The sequence below is a fragment of the Scyliorhinus torazame genome, chromosome 10, assembly GCF_047496885.1.
Source record: "Scyliorhinus torazame isolate Kashiwa2021f chromosome 10, sScyTor2.1, whole genome shotgun sequence".
In the NCBI taxonomy this organism is placed as follows: Eukaryota; Metazoa; Chordata; class Chondrichthyes; order Carcharhiniformes; family Scyliorhinidae; genus Scyliorhinus; species Scyliorhinus torazame.
Window position 1 is genome coordinate 241,691,088 of NC_092716.1, and position 17,630 is coordinate 241,708,717.

The following is a 17,630-nucleotide window of genomic DNA, read 5'->3' on the forward strand; positions in this document are numbered from 1 at the left end:
GTTATAAAACTGGGGACACTGTCCCTTCTGCCAGCCATTCGTGAGGTGCTGCATCACACGCTGTAGCAGAGGATCCTTGGCCGTTTCCTCACGAGTTTGGATGACCCTCTCATCAGTGGCCAGAAAGATGCACCTGCGCATCGATTTGGCAGACAAAGTCAGTTTGTTCACCCGGTGTGGTGATAGACCTGGAAAGGGCATCTGCAACAATGAGTTCCTTGCCTGACGTGTAGTCAAGTTTAAAGTCATAGCGGCGTAGCTTGAGAAGGATTTGTTGTAACCGAGGCGTCATGTCATTCAAATCCTTCTGGGTTATGTGGACTAATGGCCTGTGGTCCGTCTCAACCGTGAATTTTGGGAGGCCATACACATAGTCGTGAAATTTGTCGATTCCCGTCAGGAGGCCCAGGCATTCCTTCTCGATCTGAGCGTACCGTTGCTCAGAGGCTCTGGAGGCATACACAACTGGGGCCCATGAGGAGGAGTCATCCCGTTGGAGGAGCACCGCCCCAATACCATCCTGGCTCATGTCACTGGATAGTTTGGTCTCTTTGGTAGGGTCGAAGAACGCCAGAACCGGGGCTGTGGTGAGTTTTTCCCTCAGCTCACGCCATTCGTTCTCATGAGCGGGCAGCCACTGGAATTCCGTCAACTTTTTGACGAGATGGCGGAGGGCTGTGGTGTGTGCCGCCATGTTGGGAATGAACTTCCCGAGGAAGTTGACCATCCCTAGAAAGCGGAGGATCACCTTCTTGTCCTCTGGGGTATTCATGGCGTTGATTGGCGAGACCTTGTCAGCATCTGGCCGCACGCCTTGCTGCGAGATGTGGTCACCAAGGAATTTTATTTCTGATTGACCGAACGAGCACTTGGCTCTGTTGAGTCGGAGGCCATGCTCATGGATTCTGTGGAATACCTGCTTGAGGCGATCGATGTGTTCTTGAGGGGTTGTGGACCAGAATATGACATCGTCAACATACACGTGCACCCCCTCGATTCCCTCCATCATCTGATCCATGATGCGGTGAAATACCTCTGAGGCAGGGATGATGCCAAAAGGCATCTGGTTGTAGCAGGAGCGACCGAACGGGGTATTGAATGTGCACAGCTTGAGACTGGATGCATCCAGCTGTTTTTGCCAGAATCCCTTGGAGGCGTCCAGCTTCGTAAAGAGTTTGGCATGAGCCATCTCGCTGGTCAACTCTTCACGTTTTAGTATCAGGTAATGTTCCCTCATGATGTTGCGGTTTAAATCCTTGGGGTCGATGCAGATTCGAAGCTCCCCTGACGGCTTCTTGACGCAGACCATGGAGCTGACCCAGTCCGTGGGTTCTGTGACCTTTGATATGATGCCCTGGTCCTGGAGGTCCTGTAACTGCTGCTTGAGGCGGTCCTTGAGAGGTGCCGGCACCCGACGCGGTGCGTGGATCACAGGGGTGGCGTTCGGTTTGAGCAGGATTTTGTATCGGTATGGGAGTGTGCCCATTCCATCGAACACACTGTGGTACTGCGTGATGATGTCATCAATTTCAGCCTGGAAGTTCTCATCAGGTGAGGCCGTCGCCAGTGAGGAGGACATGGTGTGGACTCGCTGAACCAAGTTCAGGAGTTTGCAGGCCTGAGCACCGAGCAGGGATGCTCTGTCAGGTCCCACGATCTCAAATCGCAGTGTCGCTTTAAATTACTTGTTGGAAACTCCGAGTTGGCATGAGCCACTGGCAGCTATGGCATTGCCATTGTAGTCAAGGAGCTGGCAGGCCGGTGGAAGAATGCTGGGTCTGACGCGGATGGTGTCGAGATCGGATTTGGAGATGAGGTTCGCCGATGCGCCGGTGTCCAGTTTGAACCGGATGTGAGCCTTGTTGACTGTGAGGAAAGCACACCACTCGTCGTCGGGTTCCACGCTGAGGATCGGGAGGTGCTTCGCTGTCCTGGAGAAAGGCAGCACACGCTTCGTAATGATGCCCACCAGGTATGGAGATTTGAGGCATGCAGCATTAGGATCTGTGGGGCTGTCAGGGTTGGAATCTGGCATGGCCTGCTGTATTGAATGGACGCTTCTGCGCCGTGGCTGGGATTGCTGGATGCTGGGCAGTGGAGCAGATCTGCAAAGGGCTGCATAGTGGCCAAGCTTGCCACACTGTAGACACCGCCGTGATTTTGCCGGACATTGCCGCTTTAAATGGGCGGAGCCACAATTCGGACACGTCATTACAGCAACGTCAGCGCGTTCTGTGCACCATCGCACATGCGCAGTGCGGTCGAACGACGTCCGCACCTGCACAGTCTGGTAGTCGGTCTCACCGTCTCGGTCGTGGCGCGCATGCGCAGGGGCCCGGGAAAAACGCGCGGAATGGCCACTCTCGTCGATACTTAGGCCCTGCATTTGTGCGATGGCCTGCACCCTTTCTGCCTCGTGGGAGGTTAGCTTTGCCGTTTCTGCCGCCCTGATGTTGGAGTACCGATTGTTAGCATGTTTGTGGAGAACGCACGTTTCGATGGTGATGGTGAGGGTGAGCTGCTTGACTTTCAGGTGCTGCTGGCAAAGGGAATCGGAGTGGACCCCGAAAACGATCTGATCCCGGATCATGGAATCAGCCGTCGAGTCATAGTTACATGACTACGCTAGGATGCAGAGATGGGCCAGAAAGGACTGAAAAGGTTCATCCTTACCCTGAAGCCTGTGCTGGAAAACGTACCGTTCAAAGCTCTCATTCACCTCAATGTCGCAGTGGCTGTCGAACTTCAGTAGGAATGTTTTAAATTTTGTCTTGTCTTCGCCTTTAGCGAATGGAAGGGAGTTGTTGATGTGGACGGCGTGGTCCCCGGCTGTGGAGAGGAATAGTGCGATCTTCCTGGCGTCCGATGCGGCTTCGAGGTCGGTGGCTTCGAGATAGAACTGGAACTTTTGTTTGAAGATCTTCCAATTTGCACCGAGGTTGCCGGTGACGCGGAGCTGCGGAGGAGGGCGGATGTTTTCCATGTCACCGGATGGCTGTTTGCTGGTCAACGCTGATTCACTCAAGGTAGGTCCGTCTGTTTGCTGGTTAACGCTGATTCACTCAAGGTAGGTCCGTCTGTTTGCTGGTCAATGCTGATTCACTCAAGGTAGGTCCATCAATTTTCAGCATCACTCACTGGTACCATGATGTGTTGGGTAGGCTGGGTCGATGTGGACTACACTTGATGCAGTGTAGCGAGAGACAGATCTCCAACACTTGATAAGATGCAACACGATTTTATTTAACATCTTTTACCAAGCTATTTAACAAGCTTTTACCAAGATGGCGCCGGAGCGAGGCGACTCTCTGCGAGCTCTCACAAACAGATCCACTTTTTACTACTTAATGATCTGTTGAGCTGCTCGCAGAAAAATACTTTTCATTGTACCTCGGTACACGTGACAATAAACAAATCCAATCCAATCCAATCCAACATCTAAACTATAATACATGTTCAACTGTGGGTTGACACTATGCTGACTTGACTGGAGACCTGATACTAGCCTAACCAGGCTTACTAGCTACCACATGGTGTTTGCGCTGGCCAGCTCACTAACTCTGACTGTCCCAGAGGCTGGGTCCCGAGAGAGCGGGAAAACTGGTGCCCTCTGGGCTTTATAGTGGTCGTGTCCTGTCTGGTGATTGGCTGCTCTGTTCTGCGTGCTTACTGGTCATCCTGTGTGTCAATCACTGCCTGTCTGCACTCCATTGTACACATAGATGTATATTATGACAGGAGGTTTTTGGAAAAATGCCTTCAGCAATCATGAGGGTAAGAGTGCTGGTGACTCTGACCAGAGGAAGGGATGGGGATTCGAGAACTCAGCCAGTAATCGGGCCAGAATGGTGAGGATGTGGTATGACTGATGGGACAATGACAAACAGAAATCCCTGCTGCAATATGTTATATACTATTGCATCAAAATCCTGCTGCAATATTATAAACTCTTCATACAGAAATCCCTGCTACCACGTTATACATTATCCTGCTGAAATGCCTGCTCCAGCTACAGAATTGGGACCATGATCTGAAGTTAGAATCCAGCATAACTCAAATTAATTTCCACCCAACCCCATGACTAACTAACTTGCTGACATATAAGGAGGGGATTCTCCGTCCAGCGAAGACAGAATCCCGGATCACAATCGGGCTGAGGATCGGGCCCCAGCCGAAAATCGAGGCCGGCGCCAGGTAGCCAATGGAGCACCATGCTCCAACGCCTCTATAGCGGTGTGAATGCGTTCCGCAGCCTGCGCTGGGATGGGCATGCAGTTTGGGCAATGGGAGTGTGCGCCCATTGGTACTGGAGCTATAGTGCATTGTGGGTCCTCTGTGCGGCGCACAGGTTGTGTCTACCTAACCTGGGGCAGGGTGGACAGGAGCAGATGTGCAGTGGGCAGGTGGACCATGGTAATGGCCAATCAGTACATCAGTAACGAGCCTGCCCCGGCAGTCTTCGGCCTCCCGTGATGCTCCGCCTCCACCAGGCGCATCTGACACCGGCACTGGTGTTTAGAAACGCAAACCAGGTGCCGTGATCTTTGAGGATGAGACAGAAGGTATGCCTGTTCCAAAGGCGTGGGCTGCAAGTTGTGCCGCTGGCCGGGGTTGTCGTGTTAGGTACACTGGTCTAACACTGGCTGCAACTGGATGAAGCTTAGATCAGAAAGATACTCCAGACCTTGAAGTTAGTTCAATCAGGTTTATTGAACTAATAGCACAATTAGCACAGTTCTCTGTGAGTTCGACTCTCTGCTAACTTAAGTGTGGTTACTCTGTCTGACTGAACCAGACTAGCTCTTAGCCACGTGGTGGAGGTGTGAGATTGTAACAACACCCTTGACTGACTCTCTAGATGTTCATCAGAGGAAAGAGGCGGAGTGTGAGTGCCTCGTGTCTTTTATAGTCAGATCCCACCCCTGAGTGTCCTGCCTGCTTATTGGTCATGTCCTGTTCTCTGTGTCCATTAGCTGCTTGTCTGTATATCGTTATGTGTGTGTCTGCATATCATGACAGGGGATCGACTGCCAGGGCTGGGGACCGTAGCGGGGGGTGGGGGTGCGCAACCAGGAGATGGGTCATGGGCCTGTGGTGCCCCCTCAGGACCGGGGTGTCTGGGCACGGACACCATCGCTGTGGCCTGCATGGCATCCATCTGGCTGCACACACGCCGACTGCCCTCTATGTCCCGTGAATGTGCAGAGCGCCATTGGCCGTATGGGTGCAACCACCCCTTCCCCACCCACACAAGCCACTCCCCAGGGACCCCCAGACGGCAGCCAACCAATCAACGGGATGGACGTGTTCCAGCACAGCCAGTGGCCCACCAGAATTTGCACCAATCCGTGTCGCTGCCCCACTGCAGGGGAAGCAGGGGAAGAGCAGAGTGCAGCCCAAACAAAGGACACCTGCACCATGGCTCTTGCCACATACTCCCCCCTGGCACACTGCCCCCACGGGGCAGATGCACCACCAGTGGCACCATCAGCCAGCACACCCTGCAAGCTCCGCCTGCTCTCCGCACACCTGCTCCCATCCACCCTGCCCCTCGACAGGTAGGCTCAATCCATGTTCCGCACAGAGGACCCATGGCACACTAGAGCTACGGTCCCAAAGGGTCCACGGTCCCTGTCTGCACGCATGCCAGCAGGCATGGCACCAGTCGGCGGCACACATTGCCCCTTCCGCAGCCAGATGGCACCCTGCTGGTGGGATAGCACGTGGCCACGCAAGGAGGGTAACTATGGTAGATCCCACAGAAGGGTGCATGACAGGAACCGCAATGCTTAATGGTGGCAGGACGGGTGGTGGGGCAGGTGGCCCTCCCCAGTGACAGGCACTTGCGGGGCGGGGGGGCACGGTGCAGAGGGAAGAGTGTCAAGGGGAATGGCCGTGTGTGTGGGGCTGGGATCGTAAGGGAGGAGAGGGACATTCGGAGTCCGGGAGCTGCAGTGCAGGACAGGGCCCCCGTGTAGCCCTTTGGACCATGTGAGTACTCACCATGCTAACATGTCTGCCCTTTACCCCCCTGCAGAAAATGGATTGCGGTGTACAGCCAGGTGTGGTTGGCCTGTGCCTGGCTGCCACAGCCCTGGTGGATGCACTGAGGCTGCATGAGTAGTAGTTGCTCGGGGGAGAGGACCCCAGAGGAGCATAAGCCAACCGCTAACGATGGAGAGTCGGCCGCCCAACAGGCCGAGGAGAAGGTGGGAAGGAGGCGTCCCATCAGGCCTCATTTATACCGACAGCGCCAGACCGGGCGTGCCGCCGACTGCGGATGCGCTGAGAGCGTATGACATCTGCAGCACATTAGCATAGTGTTTAGCACAGTTGCTTCACAGCTCCAGGGTGCCAGGTTCGATTCCCAGCTTGGGTCACTGCCTGTGCGAAGTCTGCACGTTCTCCCCGTGTGTGCGTGGGTTTCCTCCGTTTGCGCCGGTTTCCTCTCACAGTCCAAAGATGCGCGGGTTAGGTGGATTGGCCATGATAAATTGCCCTTAGTGTCCAAAATTGCCCTTAATGTTGGGTGTGGTTGCTGGGTTATGGGAATGGGGTGGAGGTGTGGGCTTGGGTAGGGTGCTCTTTCCAAGAGCCGGTGAAAACTTGATGGGCCGAATGGCCTCCTTCTCTACTGTGAAATCTATGATCTGCGCCGGATCATGGGGCATCTGGATACATGGGCATATGGGGGAGGGCAGCTGCTCCCAGTGGTTGTCAAGGTGACGGTTGCCCTGAACGTCGATGCTACAGGGGCCTTCCAGGCATCTCAGGAGTATCTCCTCCTGCTCCTGCAGGCAGTTGGACTCCTCCAACTGCAGCTGCAGGCGTTAGATGGCTGCTGACACCCCATCATGTCGTCCCCAGTTCTGCACCTCCATCTCTAGCATTGATGGGACCGTCCTTTCCATAATCGCTAGACCTGTCTGGACGGCAGCCTATCCCTGAGCTCGGGCTGCCCTCCGATCGTCCGCCCCCTCGTGGGTTCCTACCGCCACCTGATGTACTGCTGAAAGTGTGCGGTGAGCACCAGATGGTGCCCCAGTCGCCTCTTCACTAAATTGCCCAACTGAGGAGAGTGTCTCTGGGATGATGGAGGGTGCTGGCGGCAGCAGTGACAGGAAGTTGGTGTCGTCCCCAGACATGTGCTCCGGGGTGTTGTAGGATTGCGGCTGGATACATTGGACCCCAGACGGTCCCGTGTCATCGCCTAGTGAGTCGCAGGGTTGCAGCTGGGGGCCGGGGGGGACCGACCCATTCCTCATCGCCTGGTGGGGACCCTGCAAGACAAAAGACAAGATGCACAGTTAGATTGCGTACAGGCATGGTATGAGGAGGAGGGGTGACGCACGTGCCATAGGGACATCACAGCGCATTGAGGGCTCACTTGGTTGTGCCATGTCGACCTCCACCTCTGCAACTGCTTCCTCATCCACACCACCAATCCGGTCCAACCCCCTCTGCTCCACGACAGTGAGGGATCTTAGGCCTGGCAGGCCTCCCTGGCCTTCTCCCCCTCCCTGTAGTTGTGGGCCACCTTCTCCTGGGGGGACAGATAATGCACAGTCAGATACCCGGACATGGGCAATGCAGGGGGTCTGCAGCTGGTGCATGTGGGGCACCTGGCCATGACGGGCAGTTCGGGTGTTGGCATATGGTGCAGGGTGGGGTGTGGCCGACCTCTGGGGGAGTTGGGGGGGGGAGAGTATGGGACAGGGGTGGTGCCGGGGCTATGAAGTGCCAAACCCGACCTCAGCGAATCCGACACTGGCACTGGCCTATTTGCATGTCCTGAATTCCTCCGGGACTGCCCCCCCCAATCAGGACCGTGGAACACCCACCATTCAGTCCCGGCGTCAGCACTCAGTCTCTCAAATGGAGAATTCCGCCCGTAGTGTTTAAAATCACATGATTAATGGTCACCTGTGTATATTATGGTGTAATTTCTTTGATGGTGTTTGGTCAGCTGGTCAGCTGGTTCATGATGCAGAGTGACACCAACAGCGCAGGTTCAATTCCCGCACTGGCTGAGGTTGTTTATGAAGGACTCGCCTTCTGGAGTTTGCCCCTCACCTGAGGAGTGGTGACCCTCAGGTTAAATCACCACCAACCAGTTAGCTCTCTCTTTCAAAAAGGGAGAGAGCGGACTTTGGTGGTTTTCATTTCGAGATGTAATTTTGACCTTGGCGATAATGTAAAGCAGCCAATGTTGATCATGCTTCCTGCTGTACATCTCCTGATTTTCACACTTGGGATCTCCACTGGCAACACTGAAACTCCAAGGAAGCATCTGGACAAGAAATTGCAGGCATGGAGCTCTTTCAAACTTCCTAATACTGTTTTGTTTTTCCTATTGCTTGTGCAACTAGAAACACTTGAGTCTGAATAAATAATTCTGCCTTTCAAAATTAACCAGAATGTGCATCAATTAACCAGATAGCCTTGGGAGTATAAATAAACCTGAAGTGGAATTTGGAAATACCAAAGGATGTCAAAGTTCAGTAAATTCTCTGGGCAATATATCGCAAGCAAAATACATGTACAATTAAAATTTCACAGTTCCTGATAACAAAATGAAATGCAAATTAACCAGCAGAAGGAAAGTTCCTCAGTTCATTCAAATATTAAATTATCACAATTGATACACTCTGAAAAATAACCTTTCATACACTCTGAAGAACAACCCCAAATTTCTTAAGCTCATATTCTTTCCTAATATTTATCGGCATTAATGAGAATTCATTCGATGTTCTGTACACCGCTTCCAAATGGTGCCTGTCTCAGATGCCAGCATTACAGGTTGGCTGTCTTCGTTGAGAGATGCTAGATCCTGTCTGACAAAGTGACAACTCCCTGCAGATTCAGCATTGACAGTCATTAGTGACTGGCCACATTCAGTTTGAATATCAAGGGCGTGGAACCATTTGTATTCCGTAAAAGACCACAAAATAGCTTGAACTCAAACAAAGCTATAAATTTATTAACACTACTAATTTGGATTCGATACGTACTTCTAAGTAATACACAGTTGATTGTTAACATATAAACTACACTCATCTACAAGTAATCTTAATACTGGCATAAAGTATAATCTGCTCGCACTCACACTATTGATACTTCTGACTGTCTCTAGCTAACTCCTGGACTATGCTCTCCCACAAGGCTTAGCATCAATGCCTGATATACTTGTATCTGTAGCTCCCTCTAGTCGCTACTCTAGACATTTTGTAGCCACCTGAGTTGGCCACTTCCCGACTTAAAATGGAGAACCGCAAAGGCTGAAGGGAAATTCAGCCAACACAGGCAAAGACTAGCAAATACAGAGATCATGTATATTGGAACCTGCAAAACAACCAGACAGCACTGAAACCAGCACCTATCTGAATAGTAATGTAGTAGCCATCTGCATAGTAATGTGCGATTCCCAGGCACAATGGCAACAGTTAAGGTAAACAAAGCCAAGCCAGACTCCTCGGCACCAGCAGAAGGACAATAAACAAATCCAATCCAATCCAATCCAAGACAAAGAAAGGCCAACGGACACTTAGGACCGCCTAGCGATCAGGGAACAGCTCCAGCATTGGGGAAATCGATCCAAATGATCAGAAAGTGGTCCAATCATTTGGAACCAGGTACGGGGTCCGCCCCGAAGGGCGGGAAGCCCCTGGGGACTGTAAAGTAAAGCCCCCAAGTTCAAATCGTCCTTCTTTGACAGGGTCACTCAGCAACTTGAATCAACCCGTAAGAGTGACCTGTCTTGTTGCCGCCAAGCAAGTAAGTCTCAAGTCAACGCTCGCTACGAGATAGGCGCTCCTAGCTACCAGTCCATGCCAGTTTTTGAATCCTGCAGACTCAGGACCTGAACGAAAGGCCATTTGTTCCCCTGACCTGGTGGGCCAGTCCGAAGCTAAGTATAGGCCTTTTAGTGATAGGAGTAGCCTAGAAAGTAGAGTTTATGCATGAGTAGTGATTTACTGTGTATAATAAATGTGCTTTGATTTGAATCTTACTAATTGGTGTGTTGAGTTATTGATCATTATTTGAACTTGAACCTCGTGGCGGTATCATAAAGATACCTGGCGAGTCTAGAGCAAAGGTTAAACAAACAGAGCAAATTACGAATTAAGAGCCAACCAAAGGTTAGCAACAATTTCATTAACCCTTGCAGTTCTTACAGTTATGATAATACCACAGCTAGGACATCTGGGGCCCACAGTGCAGGGTGGATGCCATCGATTACCTCCCAACTTTGGGGGAACATATGAAAGAACCGACTGTGCATTTTATGTTGCTGCTTAAGAGTAATTTAAAAATGGATCAATTGCCCACCTTTCCTGTAGATGGGATCGGTGCCCTTTCATAGATTGGGTCACAAGACACTGTGGATGGTGTTGCCGGAGTCTCAGAGTCTCTTCTTGCAGATCAGATTAAGCCCAAGACGAGATGCATTGTCTTTTCTTGTCAGCTTGGATCTTGTCTCTCTCGTGGAGACTGTGAATTGGATTCACTTTGAATTCGAATTGGTTTTTCGAGCAAGCAATTTGATGGATTCGGGGCTCACCCTGTCCGCTCTGGAAGTTGACTTTGTAACTTTAAGAATGGAAGATAGTCGACAGCAACTGGCAGAAGAGTTCTGCAGCTGATCTTGTTCCAGGTTATCATGCTGAGGATATGGTATTGTTCACCCCAGGCATTCATTGCGAATCAAAATTAGTAACAAGGCTCTCTCCACCGATGCTGGCGGACCTGTTGAGTGTTTGTAGAATTATCTGTTTATATTTCTGCCAACAGCAGGACTTGCTCTTGTATTAATGAAGGCACTGTCTTTCATCCATTCCTTCATAAAATGCCATTTACCTCATTCTTCCATGATACTGTTACACGTTCCTTTACTCTGTTCCCCTCCACCATAGGGCATCACGGTGGCACAGTGGTTAGCACTACTGCCTCACAGCACCAAGGACCCAGGTTCGGTTCTGGCCTTGGCTGACTGTGCGGGGTTTGCACATTGTCCCCATGTCTGTGTGGGTCTCCTCCGGGTTCTCCGGTTTCCTCCCACAGTCCAAAGACGTGCAGGTTAGGTGGATTGGCCATACTCAAAATAATTGCTCCTTAGTGTCCAAAAGATGTGCAGGTTAGGTGGAGTTACGGGGATAGGGTATGGTAGTGATCCCAGGTCGGGAGCTCTTTCAGAGGGTCAGTAAAGGTTCAATGAGCCGAATGGCCTTCTTCTGCGCTGTAGGGATTATATGGACCTGGAGGCTGAGCCAGAGGTCCTCTCTCAGGATAATAGCATTGCCACTTAACCAATGCCCTTGCTGAAACTGGTATGGTTAACCAGCTCAGGGTGGTAGTCCCTGCAATCCAAAGGTGGTGCAGCCCAAAGCCAGGTTGGCAATGCCCAGAGTTGCTGCAGGGTGTCCTACAAGACCATCAGCATTCTCCCCCACCAGTGACAGTCAGCAGCCATAGTGCAGCTTCATTCCGTAAGACAACAGCACTTGCAAAACTGACACTATGGCCGAAATATACCAGTCATTCCCGCCAGCGGGGTCTTCCGGTCCCACCGAGCGTGACCCACCCACCCTGCCGTGGGTTCTCTGGCAGCAAAGAACAAGGGCAAGGGTAAACCCCATTAGCAGTGGCGGTACAGGTAGATCCCATCTCCGGCCAATGTGCAGCGCCACCACAAAACACATGGGCGGGGGGGGGGCATTTTTCCAGAGTGGCGCAGTAGATGGGGAAAACGGAGGAAAGGGGGGGAGCCACTGGTCCCGAGGAAAGGTTCCTCTGCCATATTTTTAGCTATTCAATGCCAAAAAAGTCAAGGGATGGCTCCACAACATAACGCAGGCTGGGTGAACTCGATCAGAACAACTTAGGTTTTTAAAAGATCAGGGCGCCATTTTTAAAAGGCATCCTGATTTTATAAAAATCAATATAGAACCCCCCCCCCAGCCCCTGCAAAGCAACACCCCCCACCACCCCACCCACAAAGGACCCGTTCCATAGAACTCTCCCCCCTCCCCCCTCCCCCCTGGCACTTCCCCCACAGACCCTCCACTACCATGGAACCTTCACCCACTGAAACAGACACCCCCCCCCCCTCCCCCACATAACACTGCCCCTACAGAACACCTCCGGTAATGCCCAGACACTGCCCCCGTCCGAACAGTGCCAGGGCACTACCTAGGTATGGCCCTCTCTCTCCACTGGGGACTGTACTCACCTGTGTGGCAGGTTCTGTTTGCCAGGTACACGTCATGGGGGACCTGGTGTGATTCACGTTGGTGTCCAATGTGAATGGACAATCCAACGGGGCGTGGAGCACTCTCAGCCGTGCAGGCATGATAATTACATTTATATCTATGTGCGTGGGGATCCAGATCTTTGAAAGTCAGGATTGCCGCTATGTCATTGGCAGAGGCTGGGACAATTGGTTGGGGAAATCAAACTGGTGAAAATCACATTTCGGCCTCAAAGTGAGTATTTGAATCCGTATTTAACACCCGCAACAAACGGGAGGCACAAAATCCTAGCCAATGTATAAAAGTGAACAATTATTTGCTGTTTGTATAATTGTATGTGTTCCTACATAAAGATGGTTTGCAAAGGTCAATGCTTTTTTTCTTTTTCCAATTAAGGGGCAATTTAGCGTGGCCAATCCACCTCCCCTGCTCATCTTTGGGTTGTGGGGTTGAGACCTACGCAGACACGGGGAGAATGTGCAAACTCTACCCGGACAGAGACCCAGGGCCGGGATCGAACCTGGGACCTCGGGTGTCATGAGGCAGCAGTGCTCACCACTGCGCCACCGTGCCGCCCTCAAAGGATGATGTTGCTGACATTTATTGGGGAATATTGGTCAAGGAGATACAGCGATAGGGGGCGGAAGTCTCCGCAATCGGCGCGATGTCCGCCGATTGGCGGCAAAAACGGCGCAAATCAGTCCGGCATCGCGCCGCCCCAAAGGTGCGCAATCCTCCGCATCTTGAGCAGCCGAGCCCTAACCTTGAGGGGCTAGGCCCGCGCCGGACTGATTTCCGCCCCGCCAGCTGGCGGGAAAGGCCTTTGGTGCCTCGCCAGCTGGCGCGGAAATTACTTTGCCAGGCGGCTCATGCGCGGGAGCGTCAGCTGCTGCTCACGGCATCCCCACGCATGTGCAGTGGAGGGGGTCTCTTCCGCCTCCGCCATGGTGGAGACCGTGGCGAAGACGGAAGGAAAAGAGTGCCCCCACGGCACAGGCCCGCCCGCGGATCGGTGGGCCCCAATCGCGGGCCAGGCCACCGTGGGAGCACCCCCCGGGGGGCCAGATCGCCCCGGACCACGGAGCCCGCCCGCGCCGCCTTGTCCCACCAGTAAGAGAGGTGGTTTAATCCACGCTGGCTGGACAGGCATTCCAGCAGCGGGACTTCGGCCCATCCGGGCCGGAGAAGCGCCGGGGGGGGGCCCGTCAACCGCGCGGCGCGATTCCCACCCCCGCCGAATATCCGGTGCCGGAGAATTCGGCAACCGGCGGGGGCGGGATTCACGCCAGCCCCCGCCGATTCTCCGACCCGGCGAGGGGTCGGAGAATCCCGCCCAGGGTGTGCGAAATGGAATTGATGGCGGTGAGTCCGCGTTGGAAAGGGAAAGTTGCTAATAGGAAGTAAAGCCTCACAATTCTCTCATGCGGTCTGTCCGCTTCCACAGGGTTGAAGATGCTTCCTCCTGTGCCTCGTCCCTTTCCACCTTCTTTTCCCTGCATCTTGCTTCTCCACTCTGCCTCCTTGGTTCCAATCTCTGGTCATATTGCAGACCAGGAGGTACTCTAGCAAATGGCCCCAGGACTGGGTCAGGTAATCCACCCTCCGTCTCGGCTTATCAAAAATCACCCCCGAGAACCCAGTCCAGAATTTGCACCAACTGTGTTCAGGTGGAATATGGGATCCTGTGTTCGATCAATAGAGGTGTGGAGTACAAAAGAAAGAAAGTTATGATGCACCTGGTGCAACCTGGCTTTGAACTTCACCACCTAAGCAAGGGCCGCAGCACTCTGGCTGGGTTACTCAGGCTATCAAGTTGTTAGTCTCATACAGAAACCTCTTGGGACTGGTGTTGCCCTTTTTTCATAACCCCTGAGTCCTGGGACTTCACAGAATTTACAGTGCAGAAGGAGGTCATTCAGCCCATCAGGTCTGCACCGGCCCTTGGAAAGAGCACATTACTTAAGCCTACGCCTCTACCCTATCCCCTTAACCCAGTAACGCCACCTAACCTTTTGGATACTAAGGGGGACAATTTAACATGTCCAATCCACCTAACCTGCAGATCTTTGGTCTGTGGGAGAAAACTGGAGCACCCGGAGGAAACCCACGCAGTCACGGGGAGGAAGTGCAAACTCCGCACAGACAGTCACCCGAGGCTGGAATTGAACCGGGGTCCCTGGTGCCATGATATGCAGACACACACATAAGGATATACAGACAAGCAGCTAATGGACACAGAGAACAGGACATGACCAATAAGCAGGCAGGACACTCAGGGGTGGGATCTGACTATAAAAGACACGAGACACTCACACTCCGCCTCTTTCCACTGATGAACATCTAGAGAGTCAGTCAAGGGTGTTGTTACAATCTCACACCTCCACCACGCGGCTAAGAGCTAGTCTGGTTCAGTCAGACAGAGTAACCACACTTAGGTTAGCAGAGAGTCGAACTCACAGAGAACTGTGCTAACTGTGCTATTAGTTCAATAAACCTGATTGAACTAACTTCAAGGTCTGGAGTATCTTTCTGGTCTAAGCTGCATCCTGTTGCAGCCAGTGTTAGACCAGTGTACCTAACACGACGCCTGTCACTGTGAGGCAGCAGTGCTAACCACTGTGCCACCATGCCGACTCGCTTTTGGATATACCTTTTGCGCAACTGCACAATCAGTGAAAGAACAGGAAATGAGACCGGAAAGGATCTGCCGCATCCCAAAATGGTGATGGAATAGAGAGAGCTCTGGAATTCAATTGGGTTGGCAGAGCATCCAAAATTACCTTCTTCTTTGTGGGCCCAAAACTTAATATGTTGGGTAATACAAATAAATATTGTTGTTTACCCAAAACATTGTCTGCAATTCCTTCTGAGTGCAACATGTAAGAGGAACGCAACTAAACCTGAGTGTTGAGCTGAAGATTTTAATGTTGTTTGACTCCAGTGAAGCGAAGTGTGCTGGAAGCAGATCACCAAACTATTCCACTGGGTCTTGCAAAGAACATCAGACTAATGGGAAAATATGTATCGGAGCAACTTATGGAGGTCATTACACATTGAAACAAGTAGAAATACGAAATTGATAACATTTTAAAACATTTTTCAGAATGAGGAACAACTTACATAATAGCCAGCAATCCAAATGCCCAAAAGAGAAGCAAGCCAGGAAACATTAAGTCTAATTATAGCAAATAAATTGCTTTGTAAAATGTTAGCCCACAGCCCTTTTTAAATGAGTTTAAGTTTATAATGTTCTTACTGGGGTTGGAAAAAAGAACCTTGTTGCGATGTACCTGCAGTGAAAGAGATTCACGAACAGGCATCCAAGCTCTCCGAGGAGGTACAGTTACATTTTAAAAATAAATATTTAGCTTCATTCTCCTCCCCTCTAACACAGCTCTAACCTCCAATAAAGGATTCACCTCTAATACTCCTCTAAATCAGCACTCACCCTAATGCAACTCTAATCCCCCTCTAGTGTCTTTATGACCAGGATAGAAAGGTTCTTCATCAATAAGGGGATCGAGGTTATGTGGAGAAGGCAGGAGAATGGGGATGAGAAACATATCAGCCATGATTGAATGGCGGAGAAGACTCAATGGGCCGAGTGGCCTAATTCTGCTCCTATGTCTGATGGTCTTGTGGACCACGAAAGTTGGAGGTCAACATCAGGGCCTCAGACATGGTTGTGGACAAGCAAACATCCAAATATCTCCAGGGAGGAGTTCAGTCTTTGAACCTAAGTAGCACAATGGCCAAGTTGGCGACATAGCATAAAATCATAGAATCATAGGACTCTACAGTGCAGCAGGAGGTCATTTGGCCCATCGAGTCTGCACCGACCGTCTGAAGGAGTAGCCAACCTAGCCCCCCCTCCTATCCCCGTAACTCCACCTAACCTTTCTTTTGGACACTAAGGGGCAACTTAGCACAGCCAGCCCACTTAAGCTGCGCATCTTTGGACTGTGAGAGGAAACCGGAGCACGCGGAGGAAACTCATGTAGACCCGAGGAGAACGTAGAAGGTCCACACAGACAGTCACCCAAGGTCGGAATTGAACCCGCGTCCCTTGCGCTGTGAGGCAGCAGTGCTAATCACTATGCCACCGTGCCACCCAACCTTGAAAATTTTGGGGACATCCATGATGTCCCGTGTCATGTCAGCAACAGGATACCCAGCAACCTATGATTACTGTTGGCCAAATCTCATGGGACAAGAGTGGCTGTAACAAATCAAGTTGAACTGGTTGGAGATCTTCAAAATATTAGATAATATTTTTCAGGAAGTCTTACGAATATATCCATGAAGGCATATTCCAGAAGCAGCTGTGTCTAATATGAGGAGTAAAGGCGACCCTGATACATCAACCCTGATTCCATGCCAAAGTTCTTCAGGGTGAGGACCATCCCTTACGCCTTATACCAAACAATACAAGCCAAACTTAAACGCTGAGAAAAATTGGGAATTATCAGACCCATGCAGTTTCCTGAATGGGCAGCCCCCATCATCCCTGTGTTAAAGCTGAACCGCTCAGTTAGAATATGTGGGGACTACAAGCTTATGATAAACCAGGCAGCTCAAGTAGACAATACCCAATTTCATGAATTGAAGACCTTTATGCGAAGTCAGTGGGGGTGGGGGGGGGGGGTCGTTTATGCGAAGTCGGTGGGAGGGAGGACGGGGGACCTCACAAACACCAAATTCAACCTCAGTATTGCCTATTTGCAGCAAGAACAGAATGAAGATTCTCGAAAGTTTTTTAACCATTAAAACACATAAAATCCTTTTTCAATGCACCAAATTACCCTTTGGCATCTCCTCGGCCTGTACGATATTCCAACGCACTTTGGAGAATCTGTTTCAGGGCATCCTGATGGTGGGGTCTATCTGAATGATATTCTAATGAGAGAAAAATCACATGAAAAGCACTAAGCAGGCCTAGAAGAGGTGCTGAGAAGATTTGGAGATGCTGGAATCCAATTGCCAAGACGCCATGGTGGGATTTGAACACTGGTGTCTCGAGTGCATTAGCCTGGGCTTTGGGATTATTAGTCCAGAGGCATCATATAAATGATTTGGAAGGAAATGTAGCTGGTCTGATTAGTAAGTTCGCAGACAACACAGAAATTGGTGGCGTTGCGGATAGTGAAGAGGATTGTCAGAGGATACAACAGGATATGAACTGGTTGGAGACTAGGGCGGAGAAATGGCAGATGGAGTTTAATCCGGAAAAGTGTTAGGTAATGCACTTTGGAAGGTCCAATGCATGTAGGAATTACACAATAAATGGTAGAACTCTTGCGAGTTCTGACAGGCAGAGAGATCTGGGTGTGCATGTCCACCGATCACTGAAAGTGACAACGCATGTGGATAAGGTGGTCAAGA